Genomic DNA, 25,023 nt, shown 5'->3' with positions numbered 1-25,023 from the left:
TGCAGTCAGATCTCCGGTGCAGCACAGACCTGGTCATGTACTTGTTATTCTTAAAGCAGTTATTCATGCGCTATTGGCTATCCCACCTATGAACTCGGAGCCCCCTTTTGAGATGGAGGTCAGTTGGCAGGAGCTGGCAAAGCATCTGCATTACTGCAAATGTCATGGCCCAATAATACGAGGGTGTAGGTTTCATCTGAGTGGGAACAGGGAATAACACGACATAACTCAGTGGAACTCAAGATTTAAACCAAAGAAACACAGAGTCCCACTGGAGTTAAGGCACTCTTGCTTGTGAATGTCATACCCATAAATCTGTGCTTTGCCAGCCCTAGATCCAGTTGCAGTTTGAGACAATGCTGCTGAGTTGAATGAAATTAATGAAATGTTATAGTTAATATAGGCAGTCTCTGCAGACGTGGATATTAAAGGTAAAAAAAAAAAGGAGAGTATCACAGTATATATTCAGGAAAATCCTTTGACTTTTCATCACAGAATGAACACACAAAGATGGCTGAAAGTCATCGCCACCCTTAATGTTCTCCATCACTGTTAAGTGCTGGACTCACTGTGTGGTTGTGGCCTCTTGGTTGTGTTTGTGCTGGTGGTAGTTAAACGAGGCAAAATCAGTGTGCCGGATATGAAGCTACCTCTGAGAGGTGCCGCCTGAGGCAGAGCGCAGCGCTGACGGAGGTCAGAGCGGCCCAGTTTTAGGTTGCAAAATCGCCCTGCTGCAGCGGGCATTATGTTATGGTCGCAGGCTCTGCTGAATGCATAAGTTTAAGAAAAACTGCATAACGTTTGTCCATTTAGTCCTCGCATAAAGTTCTTATTTTTGGTTACACCCTGCTTTGTAAGAATAGCACAATGACAGTGTTGCATAGGGGGAGAAGCTCAGATGTTTTGCAAGTGGCAAATACTGAGGGCTCGCAAGAGAAGAAAACCGCACTATATCTTTCACCTAATAGTTTTCTGACAGTCTCTGCTCCAGGTAGACTGCTCCCCTCTGGCCTGTTCTCAGATTAGCGTATGCAGGCCAAAGTCAACAAGAGACGGAGTGAAGAAACAACTTCCCTCATTCGCACCAAGGCTGCTAATGCCTTGCCAGATCTGGTGTCACACAAGTCAATTTGAGATGTGTATTTGTGCTCAAACTAATTTCAATCTGACAAATATGAAAAAAAAAAACATGTCTTCATTATTTTGTTATGTTTGCATTGGGAGAATTTTAAAGTGTTAGACTTTCCAAAGTTTTTCTGAAGCTGCTATGAAAGCCATCAGACGGAAAGAGCTGAGCGCTCTTCTCAAGGACGACTGGATTTTGTGCATCGAAAGGAGAAATGTGACATTTTGGGGAATTTCGCTCATTGACAGTGCGGCACAGAACCCTTTGTAAAATGACAACTTGTTGTCTTAATTCTTTGGTTTTTGGTCAGGATTAAACACAGGAGATCCAACATGTAAATTAGTGATGTTTAGAAAGGCTGGCAGCTAAATTCTGTTAAATCTGGACAGCTCCGGGGCAGATGTGTGCCCCTTTATCCAGCAGCTGCTGGCAGTGGATTCATATCAAACATCCCTTTTATATTTTTGCAAAACATTTAAGACTGCAGTATGAAGAAATACAATCTCACCATATTTATACATGCTACCTGGACATTATGAGACAAATCCATATTATGTTTCTGGATAACCATATTTCTGCACAATAGTTGTGTTGCATGAATCAACCACATATTTTGATGGAAAAGTGTCTGGAAAACTTGTTCCAGCATTCAGAGTTTAACATTTACATGACAGAAGTCAAATCTGAAGGGTAATAATTCAGAAAATGAGGCAAAATGCTTGCAAAACAAGTTGCGCAAAAGTCACAGAAACATCATTAAGGCAATGCTCGTCACCTTTTGATGTCAAAATTGGGTCACATTGAAGGCCCTTCCCAAACCCACCCGTGTTTAATTGCCATGTGCTAAAGAATTTCCCATGTGCACTCAAACCAGTCAAGTCTGGTGCGGCCTAATAATTGTTCACTCAAATCGCCTCTTTGTGCTGCTGTCTGCACTCAGGCTGCCCGGATTTTTTTTGTTCCCCTCTCTGCACTCGTCAAATGAGATCTCCCATCGCTTATGATGGTGGCACAGAACGAGCCGGAGAAAAATATTCTTTTCTTGACAGGAGTCATCTGCCCAAAAAACAACAAAAAAACAACTAAAAAAATAAAATCTCCTTTTTGCTCCTCTCTGCTACCGTCTACACAAAAGACATTTTTAGGTGTTCGATTCAAACTAGGAGCAAAACTATCTTTTACAAACACAAGAGACATTTGCGTTTTTTCCTGTAGCAGCTTATGCGCTAGTCTGCTTTGTCCAGTCGCCTCTATCGTCTTCTCAAGAGCTCTCGACAATTTCAGTGAGAGGAGCACGGGGAAGCAAACTGTTTGAGGTCTTCAAATATTGACCGGATTTATCGACTGGGCGAAACGAATTAAAAAAAAAAAGCGACCAGAATAAGCAGCGATGACAAACAGAGAAACCCAGACTGGTTGGGCACTTCCTTTTAAGCGGAGCAGCCTGTGTGTGCGCTGCTGATATGGATCCCCCATGAGACGCCTCAGAAAATTGATTTATTTGGGTTTTTGCCTCAGTTAGTGTGGGGGGGAGGGGGGGGAACAGGCAACAAACAGGGTTTTTTAAACATGCTCTCTGCGAGAGTGTTTTTCTGTGACGTTTCAGAATGATAAATTGCATAAATGTCTTTGGACATTAAATGGTTCATGAAAATAGCAGGGCCTCTGAGAGTTGACTGTGCCTTCTCTGAATAGCACACTTTGATGATGGTAAATGGTACACTGCTCTATCTCTTGTGACAAAACGTCAAAGGTCTGAAAAGGTTTCATCCTGGGTAAATGTCCTCGTGTCAGTGTGTTTTCTGTCTCGTGAGCAGAGCAGTGCACCAGTGTTACTTTTAACGTTTGGTGTAGACTCTCCGATGGCACGCCATTGTCACGGATAGCTGTGATTTTTACCTGCACTCACCACATTCATTAGAGGCCTCTGAAACTCTAAACGCGCAGCAGAGATGAAGCAGGTCAGGTTTTTGTCCATTATTGATGTCTGCAAATATCGAATATGTCAGTTGGGTCGTGTAGCTTGTTTGGTTGTTTTGTGTGTAGGTGTGTATGTGTGTATGTGTGCGTCGAAATTCAAGCTCATGTTAGACAGACCTTTGGCATGACTCCGAGTTCTCGCCAAGAAAGCAGCCCCTGTCAGACTCCCAAAAATCCTGGGCCGGAGATGAAACGGAGAAGAGTGTGTGTTGGTGTGTGTGTGTATATGTACAGTATGCGCTGTGTATGTGTGTTCCTGTGAGCCCTGTGCATCTCTTGGCTTTCCTGCAGCCCATACTGACATTTCCAACTGGTGCTGGTGTAAATAAGGTCGTCGACCACAGCAGGTGTGGGGAGCAGTCCTGGGAGCAGGGGAGGTCTGAGCTCCTTCAACCCCAGGCCGCAGTCAAACCGTTGTGGAGAAGTCAATATTTGCACTTGGTATCAAAGCGTGCCCTGTGTTGGTATCAAGAACCAGACTGTACAGAAGCAAGCTTGTCCACGAGTCTAGTAACAGTTGCACTGGTGTTAAACTCTTGCCATTGTTAATTAAATAAGCATGAATTCTCTGTATGTTTAGGCCATATTGTGCGATACACACTTTATTTAAATATTGAGGCAGCTACATGAATTAAATGGTAAATTTGTACCTGTTTCGGTGCTTAAAAATGGCATTTAAAGCTCCATTATTTCATATTTTATCCAAACAATGGGTCAAATGAGGACTGTGTGATGCAAAAGGTGTCGCCTCTAGTAACAGACACGCATATATCTGGCTGTGCAGTCTGCCTTAAAAGGATTATTGTCATATGTCAAAGTAACTTTTTTTTTGTTTTATGGACTGCAACTTTTATGTTTATGGTTCAGTTTGAAGGCCGATGAGCAATAAAAAGATGAACCTGTCCCAGATGATCAAGTAAATGAGTAGCTCATGAACGCAATGGTGTGTTTAGCAGCTGACGATTGTATATGAAAGTGGACGTAGCTTCCAGGTCTGGAAAATGAGACGAATGCTGAAGTGCCTTAAACTGTAATACCACTGAGGGCCGCTAGAGGTCGGTTCCAAAAAGCCTCAGGCTCCAACAACTCACATTCAACTTCTCTTATGAAAAATAAAGTCAATCAACTTTTTAAAGAAGTCATTCATGTGTCATTTGCTAAATTTACTCCTGATTGGTTTCCTTTCGGTGCTGTCAGGTTTCCGCTATAGGTGGGCGGGCGTAATGTTTTCAGGTTCCAAGTCTAATAGCGATCCACCACTCCCTCCTCTCCAGCTCGTCCAAATATGGTCACTTCTGGCTCCAAAAAAAACAAAATAGCAACTGCCAAAATGCCAAACATGAGCCTTCAACACGGCAGTTCACAAACCAAATAAGAGATGTCATGCATGGTTGCTGCTTGGTGGAGACCCAAACGCTAGAAAGCTAAAAGCAGAGTTTATTATTGAACTCGTAGTCGTCAACTGTTTAGAAATACGGCTCAAAATTATTGCTGATGTTGCTCCGTGTTAGCTGAACGTGTAACTGGGCAAGGGCCAGCTTTTGTGGCTATGTTTATAAGGTGATCAAATGTTGTTAAAGTGTTCACATTTATCAGCAGCTAAAAAAAAATCTTGATCAATGTAAGTTTCACAAACATCATCTTGATTTTCTTAGTAAATAAAATGCAGTAAAATTTGCATAGTTTTGTTAAGTCCTGCTGATGTTTAGCAAGGTGCACTTAGAATTATGCTCCATTGGACTCCACTGTAATCGGCTAGTTAAGGCACCGCCTGACTCGGAACAGCATACTGTCTATGTACTAGTCAGTCCATTCATTGACTGACCAGCTGGCTGGTTAGACGAGTGTGCTATTAGTTATTAAGAACAATTTACAACTCAAAGTGCACTACACTTACTCGTAGCATTTCGGTAAGTCACACTGCTTAAAGATTCACACAGAGGACATACTGATGTTGATACACGTGTACACAGTGCTCAGATTAGCAACCCACCTTTGGCAACTGGCAACATTTTACAAATAAGAGAGGGCACCTTTGAGCCAATGCATGTAGTTTAGTCAATATTTCTGTTTCAGGAATATGTTTGCATGATGTAAAGGGAACTGCATGTACATCCACCACTTCATTCACAGTCTGATCGTCTTTGTATTAAAGCTCCTTTTTCAGTCTTCACATGCCAATCTGTCTGTCTTTAATCTAATAATCGAAAAATATTTTTCAGTTGCTGTGCTCACTTTTTTTTTTTTTTTTATTTTTTTTACTGTAAGAAAACACCTTTTTCGGTTTGGGTGCACTGAGTCCACATTTTAATTTGGAGGCATTTAAAGGAGACCAGACTGCATTGCTGTCTCGGTCCATCTCTCCCTGTCTCTTGAAAGTGTGTGGAAAAACACTTACACGGCTTTGCTTTGATTTGCAGTGTGTACAGAGGGTTTCCATCGCAGACTCTCTCATGTGGTCCGCTGCTCCGGCTCCTGTCTGCTTATTGAAACCATCCTCTCACGGGGTTTCAAGACAAGACAGTGCCTTGACTTTATCACAGACCATCACTGGAGAATTTTCAAGGTTGCACACCTTCTGTTTCACTGAGGGAAGGTCTGTAAATGTTCTAAAGGATCTACAGATTGGTTAGTAATGTGCCTTTTAATAAAGCAAAGGGGTACCATTAGGAAAGAATTACACGCACATTAGGGGCAAAAGCACTAGTATGTTGGAAAACGTAGCGGCACACAGATTCCAAAAGTAAACAAGCTCTCAGAAGCCATTACTTTAATTATAAAATTGTGAACAAGACCACATGCGTCACCAACAGAAAAGCTGTGGTTAACAGCTTATTGAGTCCAGTTTAAAATTTGGATTGTGTCCCACATTGGTTTTCACACACCTCCTTGCATACGACTCAAATCAGCCACACTTGAGCTTTAAAGTTCCGCATTAGCCGGAGCTTGTGGTAAACAAGCCAAGCAGGGCACTGCCTGCTCTAACTCTCCTGTGTTGCAGTCTTTTTTAGTGTCCTTTTATAGCCTCCTTCCTTCCTCCTCACACTCCACAGTCTTCCAAGAGGCCGCGCAGGCACGCTGGGGAGCAAGGAAGTCAGCATGGTTCATTAAGTGAATGTGGCGCACCACGCATGTCACAGAACACAACAGAGGCTCTGTTCAGAAAAGAAATGACACTTAGAAATAATGGTGAGCCAGAAGCTGCCTTGAAGGAATGGCTGATGGTTACGAGGCCTCCAGCTGTGGTTCACAGATTTTATTTTATATTAGAAAGCTGGAAGTGTTGAAAAGGGCCTACTTCTCCTTATGCAACTCCTTCAGTAGCTTAAACAAGATTGAATTACTTACCACACTAACTTCAGGTTGTTGTTATCTTGTAATTAAATTAACTTATATGGTTTTGGCTTTAATCTGCAGATTGGCACACATTTGCCTGATATACAATAGTTAGGATATGGTTTGTAAGTATTATTTCATAGACAATTTTGTTTCTATTTAAATCTTGGTCTATTAGGTTAAGTATCAGCTAATATTTGGAGAAGAATATGAGATCCCCCTGAGGAAAAGGACAAACCATTACATGTCCAGTATGGCTGCCAAGATGGGGGATTAACACCTTTTCCTTAAAATTATTTGGTGGTGGGGATCCATGTCGACTCGGCTCACACACGCCTAAGTGTTGATGAGTGGAGTAACATGGACCCGTCTGTAACAATATGTGCCAATAAGGTTGCCTGCCTGCTCGGGCATGTACGTGTGTGTTTGTGTATAATACAAACAAAATGGAGAATTACTCTTAATCCACAGTGCTGCCAATGGACAAAAATTGAAAGTCATTCATGAAAGAAAACAATTGTCATTACAGCTGAAAAAGAAGAGGAGGATTGCTACTTTTTTTTTCTTTCTTTTTTTTCTATCATATTATTGTAAATAGAATCTTTTGGGTTTTTTAATTTTCTAATTTCAATTAGATGTCATCATGGCAATTTGTGAAGGACATTTATTTTCATGAAACATTTTTTTTTATTGTTTTCTGACATTACATTGAGTAAGCATTAAACTAAATACATTTGAAAAACAATTGGATAACTAATACAAAATTGAAAATAGTAATTTACTGACTATTTGTTATTAACAATTCAAGGTGTAATTTATTGAACTGCTACAGAAATAATTCCACATTTAATGCTTGTATAAATTGACAGCTGTGGCTCATTGCTTTTTGTGAACAGACTTGAATCCTGGTGTCTATTATAATATATGGATGAGGGGCACTGAATCCCCACAGACAGGTGCATGTCTGCTGCACCTCCGGCGTGGCTGTGCTGGGGGGGATTAGAGAAGGTGAGAGTGCTGGAGCTTTGCCGCAAGGCCTGTCCCGGCTGCTGCTGTTTAGCCAAGAGAGCGCCATTGAAAACGAAAACAGATGACAGAGAGAGGAGGAGGTGGTGGTGGTGGGGGGGGGGGGCTGACAGGCTGGCTTGTGTTTTCCTTCTGTTCTGCGTCTGTGTTTACCCTTGAGGGGTGTCAATAGGATATGGCTACCATATTGTGCATGATATTACCTATGTTGCAGCAGTGGTGTGGTTCCTCCATTTGTCCTGCCTGGCTGGTTATTGTATCGGCAGTTTTACACGCTGTTAAACTCACCACCTTTGTGTCTAAACATGACTTCTTGTATGCAGCTGAAACCCGGATCGATTGCATTTAAACCCAACAACCCCGGGCGTATGTAGCACTTTTTAATTGTGTCCCTGTGAAGCATATAAAACACCTTGAAGAATTTAATCTTCACTCCATCCTGTATGCACACCAGCCCTCTACTCTTAACACTCGTCCGTGTGCTCGCTCAGGACATTTTGACAGTCCACTCATCTTGCAGCTGTGCAGTGGTCCACATCAAAGTGTCTCTGGCAAAGGCTGACAGTCTCAATTAGGACTTCTGAGCCACCTGAACTTCTGCATAGACTAAACTGGTTTCTGCCCTAATCTTGCGGGATCATGTTATGTTTTCTCTGAGGGTTTCTCAAATGATTTTATGTAATAGTATTTTTTTTTTTTTTGCTGCCCTAAAGCCCTGAAACTCTAAGCTCCATATCCTCCAGGTTCTCCTCCAGTGGCTCCAAAGAATCCTGTAGGCGTGTTTTTCTTTCGCCAACCTGAAACGGCACAGAGCGATTAATACCCATGTTTGTTCAACTGGCTGTGAGTTCTGGCAGCTATTGTTGATTTGGAGTAGAGAACTGCTTCATGATTTGTTTAGTATAAAAATGTTGATACTCTGCACGCTTAACCAGGGCTGACAAATGAATAGTTAATCTGAGGTCAGAATCCTGCTGAAAGTCCAGCGAATAATCTTTGAATCAATCGGAAAGACGGTACTGAAGACTCCCTTAAAAGTTAGATGCTACATCCGGAGGGGCTAGCCTTTTAATATATTCAAATTCATTAAACAATACTGTTGGCCTAAGATTTGTTTAAAATATGACAGTATGACACAGTGATTGCAGCTCTTCTCTTGAATGGTAATGCATATGAAATGTATTTTAATAAATCAAGTTGCTGCTGTTTAAAATACAACGGTGTCTGCTCTGATGACTTTGCTCCAGGTGGCTCTGACCTTAGGTCATCCCGCACTAGTATACAACACTGAGCCGTCATGTCAGTCACTCAGTGCTGACAAGCTTTGCCCATGCCTGGATACTAAGGCGGGTGGCTGGGCAGTCAGACAGGCAGACTCTACTGTCTGGCACAGACAGGGCTCAGGGACAGACGGCCGGGCCATGTATGATGACTCCCCGAGCTCATCTATCAATCGCCACCTTCCCAAACTCTCAAGGCTCTTTGGAGATGCCACAGATACCACACTCTGACGTCAGCACTGACAAACCGAAGGTGCAGGATGGGAAACGGCTACTCGCTTGTTTATGGTCTGGTGCCTGCAGAGTGGACGAGGCCTCTGACCTGAGAGAAGTCCTCATCAGAACTGTGCGGCAGGCGGCAGAACAACGCTTGAGGCAAGAATAGTAACGAGGGGAGAAACATGAGATTTCTGACCATCTGTTGTGATGCTTAAATCCCACAGAGATGGTGCTGAAAGAAATCTTAACAATACTATTTGCAGTATCTGCACTTCGATACTCTCTGAAGAAGTTGTGTCTTCATTGTCATTTGTCAGTCCACAAAATTTGGATCCTGCAGTCACTAACGGAGAATGATGATTAAATACAGTTTATTTTTGTGCTTTTTCAAAGTTACTGGAAAAAGCCGACACCCTACAGACGACTCCAAATTGCAATGCAACCTTTACATTTCTTGGAGTGTGTGTGTGTGTGAGGTGGCAGCGTGAGTGAGATTCGTCTCCAGCTGGCTTTAAATCCTAGAAACAACACTGGTCAACTCTGCACACCAGGTAATTTCAATAAACACCAAAGTCAGATTTGTACCTTTACAACTGCGCTGCATAAACAGACTATGCTCATTTTGAATTGTTCTTACTGCTGCGCACAATATATAATCTATCCGAATGGGCTTAAATAAGCAAACTAGTAAGAAATGTCTCCGTCAAGAAATGCCAAGAGACATACGTGTCACTGGTTATTTAGAAGATGAAGTGTTATTTAGTTTTTTGCCTGAAACCAAAATAAAACGTTTTCCTTCTTTGAGCATATTTTTCTTCTGTGAATGTGGTTCAAACCTTGGCCTATAACACATTTTGTAAATCTTGTGGAACCAGTTCATGCACTGTACCTCGTAGCTGCAGGGACACAGATTATCTTCCTTCCCCACAGTCTCAGCTTTTTTTCCTCCTCCATCCTCTCCTGCTCTTAAGTTACCAGCACCGTCAGGCCAAGACACACTTGTGTAACGTGGGATTGATGTGTGCCAATGGCGAGCTACTTCTTCTGGGAAACATTTCCTCGAGTGAAGGCTTGTGGTGAAATGTTTACAATGTGGCAACTATTAGCAAACTTCAGGGAGAAACAAGCCAGCATGGTGTAATCAATACTTCTTTTGTTTGTCGAAGCCACACAATGAAACCCCAGAGTCTTCAGCTCCCCGGCTATATGGCCTACGGTAAATTTTGCAGTGAGGCAGCTGCTTTGTGGATCTGATGTAGTGAAGTGTAATACTAGAGTTTTAAGAACATGTAAATTGGCCTCTTGATGGTGTCTAGCTTTGCACTGTGAGCATGACTATAACACTGGAATGTACTAATCAGGTTCTTGTTACTAGCACCAAGCTAACCGGAAAGACGGTCCGCAGTAAAGCTTGTAGGTCTATAACTGCTATGCTGATTGACAGTCGGACCGCCCTGAGGAGGACTTTGTGCAAATCCATCCTCTGCAATAGATGCCAGCAGGGAATATAAGTGATAATGGGAGAGATTTAAAAAAAAAAAAAAAAGCAACCTGTTGTGCAGAATGCGTCTGCATTGGTATTCTCGGTTGAGCATCGGTATTTCTGTAGCTATCCCCATTTGCAACAGCTGTACATGTGTACAACATGCTCATTTCCGTGCGGGGACACATGCATGCAAGTCATGTGGTAAAGACCCTTTAAAAACCCTGGATACAATCAAGTGAAGGGGTCATTCAGCAGCACCTGCTATTGGAATCTGAGGATCAACACTCACACGAGCAGCTGATTCCTCTTTTTCTTTTGAATCCCAAAAGCATCGGGATGATTGATGGGTTGAACACATGCAGAGTAACTGTTTATCTCAGGCATCATCTCGCACCTCCTTCAAATTACTCTCGCATGTCCCTTTGTTATATTTTGCCTGAGGCTCGCTCTCACAGTCCAGCAAGCATATAAATTGTCACGCACCTGTGGCTCACTAAAGTCCACAACACTTGAGGCTGAACTGAAATCGGTTTGCAAATGGATCCCCTTTAGCTTTCTGTTTTTGCTTGTTAAATATCCCTCAGCAATGTGTCTATTTTCATCTGCTGATAAAAGAAATACCTCCCAGGACCAAGCGTGTGACAGCTGAATTCCTCACATTTGATTTCACACTTTTAATTGGAACATAGCTTTTCTGTTTTGGGCTGTGAGGATTCGAAGGAAGCCCAAAGGTGTTGATGAAGCATTTTTATTGAAAGGTATAGAGAGTATGCACCTTCTGTTAAGTTTTCGTCTGCTTTCAAAGCAGGCAGATGGGTTATGTTTAATGAGGTAGTCATTGATTTATTCTTGGCAGGAAGGTTATTTGCCGAGTTAGAGCGGTACAATTACCACAGAACATGTTATTCATTCATTCCCTCTGTGAAGTGACTGTGGCAAGGTCAAACTGTGCTTCCGTCTATAATAGAACATTGACGTTGTTAAAAAACAAAACAAAAACGACTGGGTTTTAATACGAATTATGCAAAGTACTTATTATACTGAGGTAGACATGTTTGTACACTTGAAAATGGACTATTATTTTATTTCAATGAACTAAAAAAGTCTTGTAGGGCTAACCTTGATAAATTCTGTGTATTAATCCACATAAAGAGGTCTGGGGCAGCAGTTATTAAGTTTTCAGAGGGGGGAGGGCATGTTGATGTCTGCCAACAAGGCGTGGACAGCTGTGAACATGAGAGCCATAACAGTAGCTGCTGACTTTTCCTTTTTTAGCAAACCTTCTTTTGATGCTACTGTGTGTGTGTGTGTGTGTGTGTGTGTGTGTGTGTGTGTGTGTGTGTGTGTGTGTGTGTGTGTGTGTGTGTGTGTGTGTGTGTGTGTGTGTGTGTGTGTGTGGACTGCCAATATCCATGACATTTACCATGATCTTTGGGTTGTCCAAATTAAGCTGTGATCAGATCATATTGGCTGTGAACCTGCTAGTTGTTTTTGAGTAATGATGTGCAATACACATATGTATTTGATATTGAAAGCAATAAGGATATATTTGATTTTAAGATAGAAATATATTCTAATATAGTGAAACTAAATAAAAAATTTTGTTTGTAATTTTTAATGTGCACTTTTGCTGCAAAATGGCAAACTTTTGAATGGTCAAAATCTAAAGATAAATCAGATGGCAAATATAGAAATCAATGTCAAAGTTAAAACTCTGCTTTTAAATTGTGTCCACTCTATTTATCTTCACTGGACAGTGTTACCCTTCCCCCAGTGTGGTCTTCTCATAGTAAAATGTCCCCTGGGGGGCTCATAGTGGCACGTCAACACCACTAACATTGCTTAATGTCAAAGGCAGCAGTAGTAGCCTCTGTCGTTTACTTAGCATTGTGCACTATTAATTGAAAAGTGTTTCGGTGTCTGAACTGTGCACTGCTGCCAAATCAATCTACAGGCAGTTTATAACACCTTGGAAGCTGCTGACAGTTGGTTGGCAGGAGAATTACCTGTGATTTAAAAGCACATGTGATTAGTCTCCCAAATAAAAAAAGATATGTGCCTGGTTACCACTTTTTGTGCTATAGACACAACAAGCTATTGTTAATCCCCAAGTGAGATTTGACAAAAGAATGCTGTCAACTGAACCAGAGTCCTTATTCTGGTCCAACCTGCAAATCCCACTCTGAAATCCCCATGCTACACATACCGTGTTATGGAAATATTGATATTTCAGGAAAGGGTTTTCAAGTTTTTCCTAAGGCATATTTAAGCACATTGTAAACAAGGTCAGATTAATCTAGCCAGTTGGGTATCAACAAAGCCCCAGCTTTTCGTCATTATGACATAAGGTCGACGCTGTTCGTATTAGTCAGTCCTGTCTGTAAACACCGGTGCTCCCAGGCTGGACAGAGCTACGCTCTGACTCTTGGTCAACTTGGTGTTGTGCTTGGATTTAAAGTTGTATACCAAAGGCAACTGGAGAGAAAGTGCCTGCTGTCCATGACTGTATTGCACCGTTGAATACCTCCACCCTTTTGTAGAACACTATCTCACTGTTACGGTGCTGCCAGCCTGTACTGAACCTATACAGCACATACAGCCTCTTGGTTTCTTTATCTCACTGACGTGCATCAGCTGAAACCAAACGGCAAACAACAGTGACGTCACCAATTGGTTTGTGAACTGCTGTTACTGTATGAAGCCTTGAGTTGGACTTTTCAGCCGTCACCATCGTGCTAGTTCGGAGCAGTTTGAAGCCAGAAGTGAACATATTTGGACGAGCTGGGGAAGAGCGAGCGGTAAAACTGGCTCGATCGGATTGGAAACCAGAGGACACTACCTCCTGCGCACCTATAATGGAAACCTGACTGCGCCACAGGCCTGTCAATCAAACAAACACACCCCCAAAAATACAGTATTTCGAGTACTGATAATTAATTAATGATGGGATTATTTTCAGATGGACCCGCAGAAAACTAAAAAGAACAGTGACTTTAGCTAAAGAAGTGGTTTGACATTCAATGGGAGTCTATGAAGCCAGAGGCTTTTTTGAGCCAACCCCTCGTGGCACTTGGTGGTATTGCAATTTATGAAATTTACACATTGGCCTCATTTTTTTAGACCAGGAGCTACGTCCACCTTTATATACAGTCTATGGCTGATACCTGCAGAAATTATATATATATATATATATTTTCTAAATCTTAACATAAAATGTGCATCAAGCATTTGCATTAAAACTGGTAACTTGCTTATAAATAAATGTCAAAGGTGCAGCAAATAGTCATATATCAAACTATCGCTTTCGATCATCTTTACCATCCTTTGTCATGTCTGCTAATGTCCCTGTAGCACTTGCATTTTGTGCGCAGGTGGATATTGGTAGTACGCCGCAGGTTCTTTTAACTGGAGCATGAAAATACTTGAGAAACTGCATCTCACTAATACATTGACACAATTCTATTTTCTGCACCTGAAAGACAACCTGAGCATGGTTGAGAGTTGGGTAATTAAACCACGGGAGCTGGCTCAGCACTGCGTCGTAGCTCACCCTTCCATTCCTCCGCCGAGCCAAGAGAAAGAAAATCCAACATAAGTAGGCAGTGTTTCATCAGTCAAAATCGATGGAGAGAGTAACCTGTCTATCTTAATGAAATGTCATAGGACTTTCCAAGCCGGTTCAAGAGAGACAAAGCGAGTGCTGCTTTAAAATGTGCACGTCACACTTTACTTGACGCCATGATGATTTTCTGCTTTTGGAGCACAGGAGCATTTTATTTCTTTAAGCATTAATGTTCTGGTCTTTTTGACCAACAAAACTTAGATATTAATGTGTTTAAAAAAAAAAAAAATTCCACTTGTGGTCTCTGTGTGGCATTTTAAAGTGTAGAGACAGTCGTGGTTAAGGTTGGGCACCAGCCTGTAAGGTTAGAAATAGTGCCCCAGGGACGGCACGGAGTTAGAACTTGGCGATGATCTGATTCAGCTCAGGTTACTACCAGCTGCCCACCCAGATTTGCTGGCAGGTTAAAGTGTCCAAAACCAAATCCCTGCCAACAGTGAGCTCAAGCCCAAGCCCTGAGGAGAGTATTGTGTCTCTGGCACAGCCCGATGTTCAGCTGCAGCAAATGCTTTGACAGAGGGGAGCTAAGCATTGATACCGTGCCTAGGTTAGGAAAGCCACAAATCAAAGGTACTCCGCCCATGGAAAAGAGATGCCCCATAAAATGCTGGAAAATGCGTGTATGCAAAATCAAATTAAACCGTGATGGAGAGTGTTTCGAATAGAACACATCTTTAAAGACTCACAGGGGATTTTGGAACATAGAACATGTGGTCTATTTCTTTTTACACCGTATAGTGTAGCTTGTACATTATGTGAAGGTTTGTTGGTTCTATTTCGCACAGGCTTGTTGTATTGCATCTTTACCAAACAATGAAGTCGCTGCTGTTGTCTCGAAATATATGTGGAGATTTATTGTTCATGGAGAGTAATGGAGTTGCCAAGCAAACACACAGTCTGCCTTCCTACTGATGTATTGACCCAGGTTACGTGAAAACTAATAACTTTTGTAGGAAATAAGCTTGATGGGCCATGCAGCGTACCTTTTGTGATTTTGGACTTCCTGGTTGAGTCTTCTGTTGGCTTGTAGTTAATGGACCTTGAAATTAAACAGCAAAACTGCGAGTGAACTGTTTTCTTGATCTTTTGCCTCTTTTTGCTGTCCTCGCCTTCTTTGCCTCCCCCTCCTCACGCAGCGTTTCTTCGATAACCGCTTGCGTCCTCTCTCCTTCAGCACTTATTTCAATCAGAGGTAATCAAGCACAGTTTAACTGGATTTGAGTCAATGGCCTTGTGATGGCACTCTTGTTGGGCATTGCTGGGTTTGTTTATTTTTAGAGTCATGGCAACGATTTTGGGCTTGGGGTTTCAGTGGGGGTGTGAGCTCGGTGCACTTTTGAAGCAACCATGCCCGCTCCATGAAAGGCCAACATTGTCAGCATCCCAAAGATCCCCTTTGTGTGTGGACGTGTTTGATGGGGTCCTTGTCATCTTCATGAGACAGCATGTTTATTGACTCACAATGGGAGGCCTTTGTAAGGGCTTTTTCACTACAAACTGCTGTTTGCTCCAGTGCCAGCTCTTCTGCTTCTCAGGTTATCTCAATGCAGTCAACTCGTATGATGAGTCGCGACAATTGGGACATTTTTAACATGCCAGAGGCAGGACTCCATGGACGGCAATATCGGTCTGTCAGTCGGTTTGTTGGTCAGTCCACAACTGATCAAATATTGGATGGACTGACATTAAGATTTGTTCAGAAATGTATAGTCTACAGAGGATAAATCCAAGTGGCTTTGGTGATCCTATGATATTTCGTCTGGCATTACCACGAGACTGGCATTTTTGTGTTTTATTGAAATTTCTGGACAACAAACAGATGTATTTCATTCATATTTGGTACAGATATCCATGGTGATCAGAGCATGAATCACAATGAGTTTCATCATGACATCATTGACTTTTCCTCTATAGCACCGCAAAGAATTTTAACATGTGTGACTGAGTGAAATGTCTCAACAGCTTTTTGATGGATTTCAATGAAAGGTCTCTCGTGATGAAATAATTAACGGGTTAATAATCTGGATACAAAAAATATACTCCATCGGTGTATATTTTGTTTAAAAAAAAAAAAAATCGTAGCATGTTAACATGCTAAACTAAGATGGTTAACATAGCCGTGTTGTCTCGGTAAGCATGTTAGCATGCTAATGTTAGCCTCTAGCTCAAAGCTCCCTCATCACAGCCTCAATGAGTTGCAAGCACGGCTGTCAACTGTCGTGTGAAATCATCAGACAATAACTGTAAACTTTTAACAAACATTCCTGTTCTACCCTTTCATAACAATCCAAAGGAGATATATGTGTGTATTTTCTCGACTCTACTCTTTCCTGTTTTTCTTTGGTCCAGCAAAAGCTGGTATGGTGTAATCCTGTGCAGGCTAAATTTACATTAGAGATTAAATTGCTACAGAGGCATATTGTCAAATTGAAAGAGGACCCAGCCCTTTTAAAGAGGTGTCCGTTGTGAGACAGTCTGTCTCAAAACCCGTCATCTGGGTGCAAACAAGTGTCCGCAGTGGAATTAAGGGTCTGCTGGAATCACTTGAAACTTTGGTGGAGTTATTTGTGTCTGCCCTGATCCACTGTATTTGCAGCTCGGAGTATCAGGTGTTGTGCAAGTGTGTGTATGTGTGTGTAAGGGGTGGATTTAATAGGGAAGTTGAGATTTGGTGCTTGGTAGGGGGAGTTGGTTGCCGTTGAGGTACGAGAGCAGCTGGTAACTCCAAACTCGGTTTGAAATGTCTGGCGCAGAGAGTCAGGAGTCCAGCCATTCATTTCCAGCTCGCACAAACCCGGCCAGGTCAATATCTGCCGTCATGGCCACTACGATCCTTTGGCTCTCGGAGGAGGGAGCTTTGGGCTGTCTAGTTTGGCAGCACAGGACTTTGTGTTGAGACGAAGGCTGCCGAAAGAGAAAGGCTTGTGGGCCAAATTTGGCTCTCAACAAAAGTTTTTGTTGGCACTCCATCGAATAAAAAAAAAAAAAAAGAAGTGATACAGTTTTCTTTATTTGGTCCAGTTAAGTGTAATTTAGCAATATCTGAGGTGTGTTTTGATTTCCTTGGGCATATTAATAGGCATTTTGGAGACCAAGGAAAATATTCGTACTCATACATTTAAAGATTATCAATGACCAGAGGAGTTCTCAGCTCATGGCTATAAAATGATAGAGGTCAAGGTTGGACTGGACACTTGTGGTATAAACTGGCATGACATTGTTTCTTTCTTTTACTCATTATATGACTGGACAAATTACATGTTGTTGGCATTGGTAAGTGTGATGGTATTTAACACGTGTGCTTTGCAGAAGGCTTTAGTAGAAAATGAGAAGTTGTAAATGTTGACCATAGTTTGTGCTGCTGCATCCACTGGAGAGCACTACTGAACCTGTGAGATGCACAGGCACTCACATTAATCTCCATGATCTGTAAGAGTCTTCCCATCTGTCAGTGCAAGGGCAGCTGTGATTAATGGTGAGGAAATTAGCCCCTGTCTGACTGAGTACACGAAAATTGCCTGATCGACTCGAGGCCGGAGCAGAAAGGCCTTTACCTAGTTTGTCTTGTGTCACCCGGTAAATGAATCAATTAATGGAAGAGCCACATTACTAGGGGAAGCTCAATCTACCCAAATGAAACTGTTCACTCTTTGCAGTAAATTTGTGAAGGCTCTATGTGACTTTCAGTCATGAGGTAATTTCAGATCAGACATCATGTTTCATTTCGGCGCCGAGCTCCTCTGCATGTGTGAGGTCCAAGATGCTATGAGAGCCTCCTCCCTCAAAGGGCCTGACTGCAGGCACAGAAACCCCTCCATCCTTTGTTAAAAGAGCACATTCAGGAAAAAGGGTCATTCTGAAAGGAAAATATAGCAACAAGCCCTCCACCACTTCCCGTCATTGCCCCTCAGGCCAAGTATGGGATTGACTGACAAGGTTTTCAGTTTCAGAGGCCTCAAAGCTGTCAGCATCAGACCTCAATTGCCAGTTGCTTACCACATGGCCTGTTCATAAGCAGAGACACATTTCTTCTTCTGACCACAAACATTACCTTTCTGTTCTGACCCCCGTTTTTGTTGCCCAAACCGCTGCTCATACGGGCCACAGGGGGCTCATCCCAGAAAGTTTTGAATCTGACACGGGAGCGGTTGTTTCAGAGGATCCCTTCTCTTCAGAAATCTTCGCCACCACACTCAAAATTGCCGGACATAAAATCTCCCCGGTGCCTCATCTCGCACTAACCACCTCACTCTGGATTCGTAGCAGTTACCCAAACTCACAGGACAGAGCCATTACTCACAAGTGTCACAACTGCAGCCCAGGTCACAAACATGTGTCAACTGAGCATGACACTCTGCCTGGCATCGGGATACCAGAGCTCCTGAACTTTTTCATCACTGCCACTGCTGACACTAACGACTCTGAGTCCTCAAGAGAACTGCAGGGGTTTGATTTATGACAAAGTGATTGTGTTACATAGACTATGTTTGCAGCATGTATTTACTCTTCAAGTGCTGTTGCTGGATCTACATCAGAGGGTAGAGTTTTGGAATAGATCAGCAAGGATGCTTTGCAGGCTGACTCGGCCAGTATTTACACCTGTTATTTAGTGCCATATTAAATTCTTAATCCTCTGTACCATCATTATACAACATACCAAAATAAATCCGTGGATAGATTGTTGAGCCTGTTGCCTGAAGGACGAATACCAAAACTGATAGAAATATATATATAAATATCTATATATCTATGTATATATAGATAGATTTAAATTAGGTCACACAAAAATCTCCTTAAATTTTGTCAAGACATTTTTAATTACATTTTTAATGTGTAGATGAAAGTGTGTTTCTTTCTTGCATAACAATGCTTCTATTCATGCCATAGCACCCATTGGCTGTGCCTTTTACTTGTGACATGTAGTAAACGGATGTGAGAGTGAGTCCAGATGACACTCAAGGTTCCCGTATGCCAGCCCTGACATTGTCATGCCACTGCCAGACGAGGGGCTGTACTATAGTTTATGGTTTAGGTGCCCACGTCTGAACCAGCAGCTGACCCAGCCCTGCTGTTCAGTGTGTGTTGTAAAACACATGTCTGGAGCACGGACGGCTTCAACCATATATCTGTGAATGACAGGAGGTATTTGTTGTCCTCAAAACAGACGGTCATTTACTGGTCTCACCTGTGGTGGATGTTTGTGTGCACATATACTGTTTCTCTTTAGCGAGTAGACCGTTTTTCTACACATTTTCTGCCATAATTTCAGTGGTATAGTTCATCTTTTCTTTTCTTTTTTATATTCACGTTCTTAAAACAAATCACATTCCTGCAGTTATTTGACAAAACATCTTTCAGGTACAGTTGAAATGAGTCAATAATTTGAGAGTTGATTGACAGTGAAAGCAATAAGCAATTGTTTTGATAATTATTTAATTGTTTCAGTCATTTTTTTTAATGTAAAAATGTCAAATAATCAATCATTTCTGCCTCTAAAATGTGAGTATTTGAGTCTTTTTTGTGTTTTTATCACTGTAAATTCAATATCTTAGGATTTTGGACTACTGTTAAGAAAAAAGAAGCAATCTACAAACTTGTGATGTTAATCTTTTTAATAACTGCAAAAACAATAGGAGGATTAATCAACAATGGAAATGAATATATACATATATGGATTACAAATTTTGGGATGTAGATGCTTATGTTTTGTTTTGCCTCATACCGACATCCTCAGTGGTGTACTGCCTCATATAAGCACTCTGTGACTCTGAAACATGCTTTAAGATATAAAGTTATCATCATTAAAATATAAATTTGTCTGATCAAAATGTGATTTTCACATGTGAGAATGGACTTGTAGTGTGAAAGCAGAAGAAAAAAGCCCTGCAGCTTTCCATCAGTGGATTGTTGAGTTGAAGTGAGCAAGCCGCAGCGATACAGAAAACACTGGCAAGTGTTCTAGACCATATCGACCTGCAGCCCCTTCTGATTTATACATGTAAATAGAGTTGAAAGTAATTTCCAAACTCTACATGTTTTTTTTTTTTTAACTTTGCTGACTTTTTGAGGTGACCCAGAAGACTTAACTTGAATAAGGAGTGCCTGTGTGCCAGAAAAACTGATAAATCAAAAAAGGAAATTATTTGCAATCCTTCCACAAACACATAAACACGTTCACCATCCAATTTCCTCGGCCGGTGTACCTACAAAGAGCACAGTATTTGGACTCTATTTTTCTCAATATTTACTGAAAAGCAAAGCATGACTTCATTTTGTTTAGAAACTGTTTGTAGATGAGAGACTTTATTTTCTCTCTGTAATGAATGGATGATAACTGGTTGCTGGGTGATAACATGCTGCAAACTTCTTTGTATCTCAGGAGAGGAAATAACTTGTCAGGACTGTTACACTTTTTCTGTTGAATTTCAATTATACATTAGAAATCATGCTGCTTATTAACAAATACCAAGTTTTCAGCGGCTTATGCCTTTTGTGAACTGCATAATGTAGCTGGGTTTATTTCATGGCTTGAGGAAGTTTCTTTCCAGTATCTTGGCAAGAACATTACAGTATATGTCTCCTTCCTTCCTTTTTTTACTGCCAGTTTTCTTACTCTGATGCTCTTTAGCCTTGTGAAGTAGGAGAAATTAGACCAGAGTCTGTATCAGCCAAGTGTGTCCTCGATTGCCCTGCGCTCCAGAAGCAGTTTTCCACAGGAGTCGGGATGTGATGATTATAACATTACCTAAAAAATATATATATATATCTGGCACCCAAGTGAAATATTATGGAAACATTTTGAAAGTGTACCCTCAGGGATGGAACATTCATTTATATTAGGAAGCTAGTTTAATTTAAACTGTCTATGTCAATACTTTGTGGGTATATTCATTTTGGTACATCTGGTGGTTCTCTTGAGAGAGTTGCTTATCAATTAAATCTTGATAATGGTTATATTCCAACTTGTTGACATCATGACGTTATGCTATTATGATTTGGAGCATCGTGTTCGGCATGTTCAAAGTCATGTTCAGTTTTTACGGTCACGTTTATACCGACATAAAAAAGTATGACATGCATGTTGTTGCAATTGTATGCTCTTGAAATTAATAATGTATTTATCAGTGTTTTGTAATATTGTAAAAAAAAATGATCACAGAACCCTGAAATATCAGTATCTTATTTTAGGACCACATCGCTCTACATTGTATGTTGTTTTATAAAACGTGCAGTTTGGAGCTTTTGTCTTCCCCTTCTGCCAGTGAGAGTAATTACAAAATGCATACATTTACATCCGAAGCTCCGCTGTGGACTCCCCTATTGCTTTTGCTGCCATAAAATTGTGGATAAAGGGTGGCTAAATCGAATAAAAGGTGTCACAACCCCCACCAAATGACTTGTTTCACGATGTGAATTTTAACCACTCAGTCCAATAACATTAGGAAAGTCGTTAAGAGTCACATGATTGAATTATTTTATTCCCATTTAAATTATAATTAGACTCAACTAGAAAAAAAAAAAACCGACTCGGTCAGTGGATGTCTCTCGTGGGCAAACTTTACTCGCAGAGCCTGGCCCGTTCAGGGACTAGACAGTAATTACAAGATTAAGGATGGACCAATTGGTCTGAAGAGTATTCTCCATTTGATTGGAAAACATAACGAAATAGAAAGTGTAAATTTTGTGAAGAGAGTGTACCATGTGTTAATGCATTGCCAGAAGTGTAATTCAGTTAAGAGTAGCAGAACAAACTGTAGCTAAAAAAAAAAAACACGGACACATCGCTGTTCGTAAACACTTGTCTATTTTTACAGTTACACAGCAACATTAACATTTAGCCATGTAGAGTCTGACAAAATCCAAAGTCCAGCAATAACTGTCATTTTATCTCTGTAGTAGTCTCCCTCAGCTGCTAAATGCTTCCCTGCATTCAGTAGCTAGTTGTTAACTTTGTCTGTGCTGTTTTGAAGTGGGCGAAGTAGTGGGTTTATCATTTTCTTGTTAATAGCTTTTTGCTGCAGCTTGAGATAAGGTTGATGAATTAGGAGGTTTTTGGCTGGAGACCCAAAACATCAAGCAGAAACAAACCAAAAAAGCTCTGTCGAGTGTAAGCCAGTTTTCTGGGTCTGTATTCACTATGAACCTTGAACAACCCCTTTCACACATAATCTGTGCTACTCTTAATATAATGATACTGATTAGTGGAGATTGCGGTACATTTTTCTTAGTGTTGTTCCTGTAAAATGGCATATATAAGTAATTAAAGTAGACAATCTTGAGTGTAGAGCTTAATTTCTTCTACTCCAAAGTATCACCTGCAATGAAAACATATTCCCTGCTCCACTGGGAGCTCATTTATGAGGAGGATGAGACATGCTTTGAATGATCGCCATAAACGTTCTCGTAAAAAAAAACTGTCAACATTCTGCAGCGATCTTTATTTAGAAGATGAAGGAGGCCGCTTGCCAAGGTTTTCTTTGAGTCATTTGTTTATTTTGACAAAACCAGAAGGCACTAAGGGCCACACAAGTGGATGCTTGACAAGTGCAACAGAAAGATAATAAACAGAAATTATTTTCCTGCATAAGCATTCCAAAGGGAAATTTCCTTTCAAGTATTTCTGAAAATCCTTCCAAGGAAATCGTCGTCTGGTATAGAGGAAATACTGCTACTTTATGGTGCATGAAAGGCAGCTATGTTGTGGAATTGTTTGAAGCAGAAATGTCTATCTCCTATCCACTTTTGTTTTACTAAAAGTACAGTCTGGTAGGAAATATCTGTGCCTCAGTTCAGCAACAAGGCAGAAGGACGGTCTGTACTAAAGACTCATCCTCAACCGAGACAGCAGCCAACATCTGGTGGCTTCACTGCCTCCGCCGCTGATGAGTAAAGGACGTTTAACCATGTGTTGTGGGAAACCAGAATCTTGCAGCATCCTAATATGACAAAAAAAATACGTTCAAACAGCTGGAAGAAAGTAGAGCTTGAAATTCTGATTATGTAAAATGGTAATTAATGTGGCAACCGCAAACCACATAAAACATTCATATATCTGATGAGTCATAAGATCTTTTTAGACTAAATGGAATAATGGAAAACGGATCACCTTATGGTCTTGAAATGATAATTGGATGAGATGGGAACAAGGATGAAAGGCCAAAAGAACTGCAAGATAGAGATAGAGTTGAGCTGGCATTGAGTTTTCAAAACATGTTAAATTGAGAGCATATTGTGTGTGTATATACTTGCCAACCAGGCTTTGTGGTTAAAATGTCTTTTGAAAATCATTACAAAAGGTCAGGAACTTCACAGAAAATAATGTCAGTTGCTTTAACACTCTTCGTGTATAATGTATGATGCGTCAATACAAACGTTAAAGCAAATCATGGCTCACTGAAGTTGCAGAAGTACTCTCTATCCATTGTGTCTGTTGGACCACAAATGCCAGTGTACTTTCTAATCCAGAACATTTGAAGAAGATGGTGTGGGTAACTATCTGCAGCAGTGAGGTCTTGTAAACCAACAACAATATGGCTTGGAAAGAAAATGGTATTCAAACAATTTTTTAGGAGTAAAACTTCAATAGTTCCCTCTCGCTAAGCTGTTCTTGATCTAAAATGGATTTCATTTCATGAAGAATCATGGCTGAGTTTAAATGAAGGAGATGACAAATAGAGGTGTCAGTCTGAGGACGTTCAAAAATACAAACTTGGAGCTTCTCAATCTTAAAAGTAAAAGGGCGTCCTTCTTCTGTTCCTTTAAAGCATTAAAAAAAAGAATTAAGAATTTCCCGAATGTGCCAATCTAACTCTAATTAATTTAGAAACCGCTCACAGTGTGACCATTCCTCTCGCACAGATTGCTTTGCTCTCCATCAGTGTCCAGCAGTGACGTTTGTTAAACCTATTCTCTCCCCCTGGACATGCAGTTCCACTTCCTGGAACATGTTTATGCTCTCTCCCTCCCTACTCATTACTTCTCCTGCACGCGCTTCCTGAGGTTTCTGTCTCATCCGAGATGCATGGGGCCTTTGTATGCACCGTGCAGATGAAAGGTCCGCGGTGAAGCGGCAAACCGCGTGGAAACAAAAGGATTCTTTCTCTTGTGCTCACACATTGGAGCAATCTCAACAACAGCTGTTCCCCTCCCGGGTGTCCCAAACTCTCTGACTTGATCTTCCTCTCTTTCTATCCCGTGCACCCTGCTTGGTCCTGATTTATGAAAATATCAAAAGGGAAAGGAAAGGGCCCACCAAAGTGGCACAGAGAAGAGGAGACATGTTTAACCAAGCCCCTCCTCCTGTTTACTCTGTCCTTAGCATGCTCAGATGCTCCATCCAGTTCAGATGGCTGGGATTGTGGGGAAGCGCAGCCCTCCAACCACCACCGAGGATGCTCTCCTGTCACAAGTTCCCTGAGTGATCAGGGCAGATTACTTTTCAGCTCCCACAAATTTAACCCATGGTGGGCAGGTCTGTGCATAATTAAGGGCTGTAAATCAAAGTGGTGCACTGTAGCTGCAGCATGTGGGTTTGTGCTTAAAGGCAGAGGGCACTCCAATTACTGGCTCTGTCACCAAAGCATGATGAAAGTCCTCTTAGCGTGGAGAGCTAGCTGCTCAAACACTCGGGCAGTTAAAACCGTGTCACAACTCGGTTCAAGAAAGAACGGCAGATTTATTTGAGAGATAGAGAAAAGGATTTTCATTCATCAGGTTTTATTGTGTGTTATCACTACTTCAGTGCCTTCAGAAGGAAAGGAGGCTGACAGCCATGATCAAATCCAATCTGCGTGCAGTCGTGTGCCGAAAAGTGTCATAATTAACTCCAGAAAGAGTCGTCTGTCTGTGCTAAATTCTGTAACTAAAATGAGTTGCAATGAACTGCGTAGGAATGAGCTTCATATTTAAAACATTGTGATGTCTTATGGGCTGTCTGCAGTTTCAGCAA

At 41.4% G+C, this 25,023-nt stretch overlaps 2 protein-coding genes across 3 annotated transcripts in view; one reads left to right on the top strand and one right to left on the bottom strand.

The window, feature by feature from the left end:
* LOC138624742 (uncharacterized) overlaps positions 1–15,221 on the bottom strand; it is a 35,969-nt gene extending 20,748 nt beyond the window's left edge. For both annotated transcript variants that reach the window (XM_069705217.1, XM_069705218.1), the window contains exon 1: positions 15,059–15,221. The gene's annotated coding sequence lies outside the window, so the exon portion shown is untranslated. The remainder of the gene's footprint in view (positions 1–15,058) is intronic.
* Positions 1–25,023, top strand: part of LOC138624746 (collagen alpha-1(XXV) chain) — a 148,812-nt gene that overhangs the window by 13,837 nt on the left and 109,952 nt on the right. The window lies entirely within an intron of this gene.

Source organism: Brachyistius frenatus, unplaced genomic scaffold, assembly GCF_029030835.1.
Source record: "Brachyistius frenatus isolate BFR_SWC_R1_liver_20210118 unplaced genomic scaffold, ASM2903083v1 Contig_54, whole genome shotgun sequence".
Taxonomy (NCBI): Eukaryota; Metazoa; Chordata; class Actinopteri; family Embiotocidae; genus Brachyistius; species Brachyistius frenatus.
This window is presented reverse-complemented; position numbering and strand designations above follow the sequence as displayed.